We start from the raw sequence: 8,178 nt of genomic DNA, 5'->3' as shown, positions 1-8,178 counted from the left end.
GCTGGGGGAGAGGCCTTTTTCTTCTCCTTCTCGCCCTCGTGGGAGGAGTCCGCCTCGGAGTCATCGGACACCTGAAAACGGGAACTCTTTCGAGTGCCCGTGGCCTCCTTCTTGGCCTTCTTCTCCGGCACCACGTGGGGTGCCGGAACCAGTAGCCCCGCTAAACGGGCGTCTGCTGGGTCTTCTGGCAAAGGGGCCGGACAGTTAGTCTGCTCGGCCTTCTTCAGCTAGTCCTGTCAAAGGAGAGGGAGTTTTGATCCCGCATGGAGTCAAACTATGGAAAACAAGTGTCCCGTAAAGGGTAAAATCGCTTACCTCGCTAGCCTGGCGCTGCGAGCTGAATCCGCAATCTTCGGTAGCGGATGCGGGAGCCTCGGTGCCCTTAAACAGCACCTTCCAGGCATCTTCGTACCTAGTGTCGAAGAGCCCGCTCAAGGTTCGGTGCTGGGCCGGATCGAACTCCCACAATTTGAAGGCCCGTTGTTGGCACGAGAGAATCCGGCGGATGAGCATGACCTGGACTACGTTGACAAGCTTGAGCTTCTTGTTCACTAGCTTTTGGATGCAGGCTTGGATTCCGGTCAGCTCCTCCGAATCGCCCCAAGTCAGGCCACTCTCTTTCCAAGAGGTGAGCCGTGTGGGGATGCCAGATCTGAATTCGGGGGCCGCTGCCCATTTAGGGTCACGCGGCTCGGTGATGTAGAACAACCCCGATTGCCACCCCTTGACGGTTTCCACGAAGGCGCCCTCGATCCAAGTAACATTGGGTATCTTGCCCACCATGGCGCCTCCGCACTCCGCTTGACTGCCCTTCACAACCTTCGGCTTGACACTGAAGGTCTTGAGCCACAAGTCGAAGTGGGGCTGGATGCAGAGGAAAGCCTCGCACACAACGATAAACGCCGAGATGTTGAGGATGAAATTCGGGGCCAGATCATGGAAATCCAGGCCGTAGTAGAACATGAGCCCCCGGACAAAGGGATGAAGTGGGAAGCCCAGTCCGCGGAGGAAATGGGGAAGGAACACCACCCTCTCATGGGGCCTGGGGGTGGGGATGGGCTGCCCCTTGTCGGGGAGCCGGTGCGCGATGTCGCTGGACAGATATCCGGCGTTGCGCAGCTTCTTGATGTGCCCCTCTGTAACGGAGGAGGCCATCCACTTGCCTCCCGCTCCGGACAAAGTTGGACAAGGTTGAGGTGAGATGTGCGGACTTGGGCGCTGGAGCTCGAGTGCGCGGAGATGGATAAGCAAAGGAGGAAGAAGGCGTAGGTAAAAAGGTGGATCCTTATCCCCTTATATATGGGCAGACGAAACTATGCGTCCCCACCGGCCTGATAAAACTCACATTTCTCCCAAGCGCCGCAATCAATGGCGCGGTTGGGTTACCCACGTCCGTATTGATGGGAATCCCGGAATAAGGGGAACACGATCTCTGCTTCGACAAGACGTGCCAAGGAAACCGCTTCGCTAAACGCGCTGAGGTGGTATAATAAAAACGATTCAAGTAAAGGCTTGGTTGTGGTGTGACGTCACGCCATGAAACACGTCAGCAGATTGAACTTGTGTTAATATTATTCTCTCTACGGTGGAATGTGGAATTTATTTTGCAGAGCCGGACAGTATCCTGGTGTTCACAATCTTCTATAAATTATTCGGAGGAGGAACCCGCCTTGCAATGCCGAAACAATATGCGCGCCGGACTCGTCGTCATTGAAGCCTGGTTCAGGGGCTACTGAGGGAGTCCCGCATTAGGGGGTGTCCAGATAGCCGAACTATCATCATCGGCCGGACTCCAAGACTATGAAGATACAAGATTGAAGACTTCGTCCCATGTCCGGATGGGACTTTCCTTGGCGTGGAAGGCAAGCTTGGCGATACGGATATGTAGATCTCCTACCATTGTAACCGACTCTGTGTAACCCTAGCCCTCTTCGGTGTCTATATAAACTGGATGGTTTTAGTCCGTAGGACAGAACAACAATCATACCATAGGCTAGCTTCTAGGGTTTAGCCTCCTTGATCTCGTGGTAGATCTACTCTTGTAATACCCACATCATCAATATCAATCAAGCAGGACGTAGGGTTTTACCTCCATCAAGAGGGCCCCAACCTGGGTAAAACATCGTGTCCCTTGTCTCCTGTTACCATCCGCCTAGACGCACAGTTCGGGACCCCCTACCCGAGATCCGCCGGTTTTGACACCGACATTCCCCAACAGATAAGACTCCGTGTATAAGCTTTTCCCTAGTAGTGGGAGGCCAAGCAAGAAGAAGAAGGAGGGGGATCTCTCCCCTTCTCTCCCGGTGGCGCCGGAAGACCATTGGAGAAATCATCGTGTGACGACGATCTATACCAACAACCTCGTCATCTTCCTTAACACCTCCATCACCTTCCCTCATCTATATTCAGCGGTCCACTCTCCCTCGACCCGTTGTACCATCGACTTGAACATGATGCTTTATGCTTCATATTATTATCCAATGATGTGTTGCCGTCCTAGGATGCCTGAGTTTGTTGTCCTTTGGGTAATCGGTGAATTGCTATGATTGGTTTAATTTGCTTATGGTTATGTTGATGTCCTTTGGTGCCCATCGTATGAGTGTGAGTGTGGATCGCACCATAGGGTTAGTTGTATGTTGATAGGACTAATCCATTGGAGGGCAAGAGTGAAGAAGCTTCTTCCTACCATCTAAATTGATTCATACGGGATTGAAGAGGGACCGATATATCTTAATGCAATGGTTGGGTTTTACCTTAATGAACTTTGGTAGTTGCGGATGCTTGCTAATAGTTCCAATCATAAGTGAGTAGAACTCCAAGTAAGGGATTACATGCTAGCATTGGCCTCTCCCACATAAAAATTTGCTATCGGTCTAGTAACTTAGCTAGTTTCTTAGGGACAATTTTGCATCTTCTTTTCTCTTTGATCTTCGATGCAATGTTCTCATGTGAGTTTTATTCGATGTAATCGTCTTTTGCGGTGTGTTCGTCGGGATCCGATGAATTGCGGGTTTATGGTTGGAATATTCATTGAAAGTAATTGAGTCTTTGGTGAACTTTATTATGCATGATTATTATAGCTTTGTATTTCTCTCTGATTTATCTGTTCGGTTTGGCCGACTAGATTGATTTATCTTCAGTGGGAGAGGTGCTCTTTAGTGGGTTCAACCTTGTGGTGTCCTCACCCAGTGATAGAAGGGGTAGCAACTCAGGTATTGTATTGTTGCAACTAAGGGCAAAACAATGGGGTCCAATCATATTGCTTGGTTCTATTCTGTGCACATTATGTAATCTTGCTTAAAACATTACTCTATTTGTCATGAACTTAATACCATAGATGCAAGCTAGACTCGATCGATTGGTGGAGTAATAGTAGTAGATGCAGGCAGTAGTCGGTCTAATTGTTATGGACGTAATGTCTATATACATGATCATTGCCATGAATATTGTCATAACTATGCACTTTTCTATTAATTTCCCAACATTAATTTGTTAATCACCATACGCTTTATTATGACAGAAAAGCCTTTAGGGAAAACTATGGTCCCAGGGTCTACTCTTATCATGTTACAAAAACAAAAAATACATTGCTGTAATTTTACTTTGCAATCTATCTATCTATCATTATCAGATTTGATCCTTACAATTAACAAGTGCAAGGGGATTGACAACCATCTTGCCCGCGTTGGGTGCAAGTGTTTACTCTTGTGTGTGCATGTACTGTTTACTAGGCATTTGTGTGGTTCTCCTATTGGTTCGACAACCTTGGTTCTCACTAAGGGAAATACTATCTGCTACTATATTGCTTCACCCTTCCTCTTCGAAGAAAATGCCGACGCAGCTCACAAGTAGCAGTAAGGAAAACAAAAACATCAAGAATACATGAGCTAGTTTAGAGGCCTGGCTAGGGATCTTTTTGCCTTGATCTCTTTACAAATGCAATTATGTTTTTTCTCTGAATCTCACATTCAATAACTAATGCTATTCTAACATGGAAATATAACCTTAGACATGAACATGGAAATAGAAAAATAAAAACTTTATTATTGCTTCTAGGGCATATTTTTAACAAGTTAGGAGAGATAGAGAGAGAGAGAGGAGGGTTAGGCCTTGTACAATGGGAGATGCTTAGAAAAATAAACCGAGTTTTTCTGAAGCACCGGTGCCTATTTCTACAGCAGAAACGCTTAGTTAAGCGTCTACCCTATAGAAATAAGCATCGGTGCTTAAGAAAATTCTGGTTTATTTCTCTAAGCACCTCTCCTAAGCACCTTGCATTGTACAAGACCTTAGAGGGATGGACTTAGCGTTCGTGCGCGCGAGCGTGCGTTCTGTGGCCTCCAGCGACTTGACAATCCAACAAAGGTTCCAGAAAAATTGATGAACTTATACAGCCTTTAACGAGAGAGGATCGGAGATGAGTCGAACAAACCTTAATTGCCAATGAGTTTGGATGTCGGTCACGTCAGTTACCCTCACCTTCATCACTTCTAAAGGCGGTACGAGACTGGGACGCAAGGGTTAACATTTTGGAGTGGAGTTTCCTTATTATATGGGAATTGAGTTAGCTTTTGTCATTGGTGGTGGTTCCTCGATGGTTGAGGCGGCCCTTCTTGGAGCAAGAGATCTACTCCTTTATCATCGTCTTTGCGTGATCTGCCGTAACTATTGTGAGTGATATAGGAGAAATACTTGGTTCTTGGTGCCATGGATAGTTGAAACTCAGTTCGGTTAGTTGCTTGCACGGTGATGTCCATGGTAGTGTGTTTATATTGGTTAGTTGTTTTTCTGGCTCATTGTTTTATGCTCTAGCGACGAGGCAACATATGGCAACCTTTCTTGCAAGCTAGGCCTTTGGATGGACATACTGCGTGCACGATCTTAAATTTGGATTGAATGATTCGTGTTGCTCTTTGAAACATCTACGAGTAATTTGCATTGTGTTGGTTTGCTCTTAAACGAGATCTTTATCAGAGGCATATTGGTATTTCGAGACGCGAAACTGTAGTTAAAGTTGACGTGTTTGAGAAATTTTGAGTAAAATACTTGTTCGTATTTCTTTTAATAGTGTTGATGCGATATGCTTTTTCAGGTAATAAAGTTGGTTTTTGCTAAAATAAGATTCGCTGCTTCAGAAAACCTTACACATGTAGTATTTTAATTGTTTTAGACAATGACGAGCAATTGTACAAGGTGTACAAAGTCCTCTCAATTATATGGGCGTGCCTATCTTGTTTCTTGTTGGCGATTAGGACCCGTGGGTGCCTTTTTTGTGGAGATGTTCAGTGGTACATGTTTTGATTGGTCTGTTTCGAACAAACCAGATGGCGTTTGCTAGCTTGTCATTGGGCGAATAATGTAGTAGGTTGAGGAGCAGAAAAGGGGTGCATATATACTATTGAAAATGCCCATAGCCAACGTACATCGTTCGGTAGTTTGGTCAACAACTCTAACGCCCTTGGACATTTTGCGTACTCACTAATGCTTTTGAGAACCCCTAATCTTCACATTACCTGCTACATGGACGGCAGTGTGGGACACACATTAGTAGCACAACACTAAGGCGGTTTGTTCATGGATCTCGGCTTTCCTGGATGACCAACCGTGCATGACTTCCATGGGAAAAAACACATTTGGTGCAGCATTATGTACCTGATCAAGGGTCGGTTACAACAACGCCTGTGCCGCGTAAAGTAATCGGGTTGCGGTTAAACATCACATCGCCCCTCCTGGAACTCAGTCCTAATCCACAAGCCGACGACGATGCGCCACCCGATTAATTAACAACTCAGTCGCCACCATGATGAAACGAGCCGGGCCAGGTTGCGATTGACCGAGGAAAATGCCGGTGAACGAATTACTGCGAAAAAAACAAAAGAATACGACAACGAGGCTTTCTTTTTTCGAATCATTTGCCCGGCCCTTGCTTGAGTAATTCAATTCATAGTCCATCATGGGGCGCTGCATTATGCACGAATTATTGGCGGCGTGATGTAACGGCCGGTGATGACGAGCTACGGGATAGCTTTGATCGACATCGTTTTTTTTAGCATCAGTGCAGACACAAGCGCTCATATACACGCACATACACTCACCCCTATGAACGCACACACGCACACCCTACCCCTATGAGCATCTCCGAAAGACTGAACCGGCATATCATCTTGTGATTTACGAAGCCACCGTAGGCGCCTCGTCGTCGACGGGAACGTCTCCTCCCACTGAAAGCACATCGCCGGAAATCCTGAAATAAATACAGGAATAATGCGAGCACCAGGATTTAAACCCCGGTGGGTTGGGGATACCACTGTCCACCTAACCATCTCAACCACAGGTTGGTTCGCCTTTGATCGACATCGTTGGAGACCCCTGATTCACGGTCCGGAGTCTGAACTTGGAAGTTATTGTGCCATGGAATTCAGCCGTTTTCCCGGAGACCAAATAACGTACGTACATGTGCCAATGATTCGTGGTAGAACTACGTTTTGTGTTCACAAGCAAGGTGAATAAATGGAACTTTTTTGGCTTTGGTTAGTTGGTCGCTTTCCATCTCATGTATAGGTGTCCATATGATGAGTGGCTAGGGGTGCATGATGCACACGCCATCTCCATTCTCCGGGCTATCTGATCTGGTGAGACAGCATCTGGTTTCATGGGAAAGACACCTCGAAAGCCTACGCCCACGGCCGGCCGCTCAAAGCTACTAGCTAGGAAGCCGCTGAAACTTAGCAAGGAAGGTCCCTCTCTCTCCGTGTAGACACCGCCGCGTCAAGCTAGCTAGCGACGATCACCACTCATCATGCATGCAGCTGCATTGATGCATTATTCAGCTTCCGCTCCTTTTGAGCTTCTTTTAAGCAAGCTGCTCCATAAACCGTCTAGAAAGATGGATACGCGTTCCTCTTTTGTGTTTCGTCTCCTTCCACCGTGGCCCCAGAGGCGACCGATGCTTCCAGAAAGAAAGAAAGAGATAGCGGAGCCCTGATTGATTAAAGGCGGCGAGGTGAAGATACGAATTGAACGAAACAGGCATGCAAGGACGCGGTAGACCATGCTATCATTACACCCCCTTCGAGACTCGAGAGCATCCATCAATGGCACTTGCTGCGAGCCCGTGCCGGCCGTTCGATCTGGAAGCAGAGACTTTTCCCAGCAAGCAAACGAACGAACTGTGGCAGTCACGACGAAAGCATATGGTTGGCGTACGTACAGCCAGTACTGTACCACCTGCTCTATGTTTGCTACTCTAGATTTTTTATCTTCTCGTAGTATGCCAATGTGAAAAACTCCACTTGCACTTTACTTTACTTGGGTAGAAGTAGAAGATGAAGACGGCTCCGGCACGGCATCGCATGCGGACAAACGACATGTTGCGGCTGCTGATTTCATGGCGGCTGCCGGATGGATAACACTGACTGCACCCTCCCTCCGGAAACGGACAAGCGTGCGTGTATAAATGGCAATATTTAACCGGATGCCTAACCTGGCTCTCCTAACCCCGTACTGTACGTGCTTGCCGTAGTATGGTTTTGTTGGAGATTGGCGTCACAAAAGGAAGAAGCAAGCAACCGGCCGAACAACTGGTGTGGTGAGGTCACCGGCGGCGTGGGAGTGGCTGAAGCCGACCGCCGCGAATAGTTATAAGCAGCGCGGCGCGTGCGGTGTCGATCGATCGGGAGGCCGTCGACGCTATGATGGCTGATGGATCGCCCGGCCGAAATGGCTATTATATCGACCGTCGCTCGCAGTCCCGGTGACGTGCCTAATTTGATTGATTGCGGCCCTGCGTGGCGCGCCGATTAGTTAAATCAGGGCGTGCGTGTCCTCAATTCCTCGGCTAGCCAAACCTTGGCTCCTCGATCGGGAGCCCTTTTCCTCGTCATTTCCTCTCTCGGGTGTTCACAAGGGCATGGGATCGCATGGCAACTTCCCCGGGTCGGGATGGCCGAGGTGTCGCCGCAGGACCGGGCACTTTCCTTCCAAGTCTTGGCTTGACAATTGGTAAAAAGTTGATGACATGTGCTCACGTCGTACGCTTTGAATCGATCCCTCCGGGCCCCGCAGAGTGTTTTGTCCGGTATTGCGGCTGGTGTATACCATGAATGAATGCGCACGTATGTATACTGTACTTGTTGAAATACATGTGCTATGGTAGGCAATCAATCAGCGGTCGAATTC

The sequence above is a fragment of the Triticum dicoccoides genome, chromosome 2B (genome assembly GCF_002162155.2).
Source record: "Triticum dicoccoides isolate Atlit2015 ecotype Zavitan chromosome 2B, WEW_v2.0, whole genome shotgun sequence".
NCBI lineage: Eukaryota > Viridiplantae > Streptophyta > Magnoliopsida > Poales > Poaceae > Triticum > Triticum dicoccoides.
Note: the sequence above shows the minus strand (reverse complement) of the source record.